We start from the raw sequence: 2,192 nt of genomic DNA on the forward strand, positions 1-2,192 counted from the left end.
GTGATTCATGGGGAATGGGCAAGGGGGGAAGGAGCAGAAACTAAACTCAGCAGGGGAATAGAAACTTAAGAAAATGGCTGACACTGTTATAAAATAGATACCAGTTAATGGCTTCCCACAGAATTCATCAGGGCCTGGGCTTCTTTTTTTGTTGGTGAGGTTTTAATTAAATCTTTAATTTCATTGATTGTTAGTGGTATATTGAGAATATTTACATCTTCTTCATTCAGCATTGATAATTCATATGTATGTAGGAATCTGTCCATGAATTTTCTATCTTATTAGACTATAGGTTACTGAAGTAGGTAGATATGACCTGCATTCCTGGAGGATCTGTTCTCTCCTAATTGCATGGAATTGAGCCTTTTTTTTTTTGATAAGTTTAGCTAAAGGTCTGTCAATTTTATTTAATCTTTCAAAGAACTAACTCTTTGGTTCATTGATTCCTTTCATTGTTTTCTTAGTCTCCATTGCATTAGTCTCTTCTCTCATAATAATTTCCTCCACCATATGGGCTTTGAGCTTGACTTGCTCTTCTTTTTCTAGAAGTTTGAGATTCAACATTAAATTTGTTTATTTAAGGTGATATGGGTATTCACTGATCTAATTTCCCTCTTATTCACTGCTTTGATTGTGTTCCATACTTCCAGTATGTGATACTGGCATTATCATTTAATTGTAGAAGCTGTAATTTCTTCATTAGTTTCATTTGTGACCCATTGACTGTTCAAGTGGGTCACATTTAAATTCCATGTATTGGGGCTGGGGAGATAGCTCAGCGGTTGAAGCACCTGCCTGGCAAGCACAAAGACCCTGTTTTGATTGCCCCCACTGTATGCCATGCCCATCCTGCACAAGCTGCCACCAAAACCATGTGTGGTGTCACATGGCTATAACTGTAGCACTGAGGAGGCTGAGAAAGGAGGATCACTAGGAGTCTGAGCTGTGTAGCAAGATCCTATACCAAATAAATAGATAAAAGATTAAAAAATAAATAAATAAATTCCACGTGTTTATGAAGTTTTTGCAGTTTCTTTTGCCATTGACTTTCAATTTCATTGCATTGTGGTCTGATAGTATGTATAGTATAATTTCAATTCCTTTACATTTACTTAATCATGTTCTATGGGTTAGTATGTGATCTATTTTGGAGAATGTCTCATGCATAACTGAAAAGAATGTGTATTGTGATATGGGGTGGAAAACTCTGTAGATACCTACTAAGTCCAAAGGTTTGGTGCAGTTCTAATATTTTATTGTTAATTTTTGTCTAATTGATCTATGTATTTGTCATAGTGGAATATTAAAGTCTCCCATTATAATTGCATTAGTACTTATTTGATTTTTCATGTCCATTAATATTTGTTTTATATAGTTGGTTGCACTGGTGTTTGCTTCATATATATTTATATTTTATTTTTCTTGGATTGTTCCCTAAACAAGTGTGTATTAAATTTCTTTGTCTCTTTTGATCAGTCGTGGCTTGAAGTTCACATTGCAAATAGAATAGCTACCTATGCTCATTTCCTGTCACATGGAGTATTGTTTTCTATGCTTTGACTTTCAGTCTATGAATTTTTTTTAATTAAGTGTTACTTATATACAGAATTAGATTATTAGATTTTGCTTCTTGGTCCATTCTGCCTGTCTGTTTCTTTTGATTGGTGTATTGAGATCATCTACATTGAATGTTATAACTGACATGTATTGTCTTATTCTTGTCTTATTATTTTCCTGATGTTGGTGACCTGTCTTTCCCTTCTGTCTAATTGCCTTTTCTTTGTAGCTTCTTTCAATGGTGTTCTTGGAATTGTGGTCTTCGTTATCTTTAAAATATCTTGAGAGCATTTTGGAGAACTGATTTGCTGATCATTAATTTCTTCAGGTTTTCTTTGTAAAGGAATTTTCTTATTTCTCCATTGATTTCAAAGGATAGTTTTGCAGGTTGGAGATTGTTCTCTTTTGGGCTTGAAATACCTCACTCCAAGGTCTCCTGGATATGAGGGTTTTTTTTAGTTTTTGTTTTTGTTTTTATTCTGATGTTCTTTCCTTTATAGATGATTTGCTTCTTTTTCTAACCACTTTTAATATTTTGTTCTAATGTTGAATTTCTGGAGTCTTGGTTATTATTCCTTGGCGTATATTTATTTTGGTCATGGCAAACTAGAGTTCTAGATGCTCTACTTAATTGT

This window comes from Octodon degus, unplaced genomic scaffold, assembly GCF_000260255.1.
Source record: "Octodon degus isolate 3935 unplaced genomic scaffold, OctDeg1.0 scaffold00065, whole genome shotgun sequence".
Lineage (NCBI taxonomy): Eukaryota > Metazoa > Chordata > Mammalia > Rodentia > Octodontidae > Octodon > Octodon degus.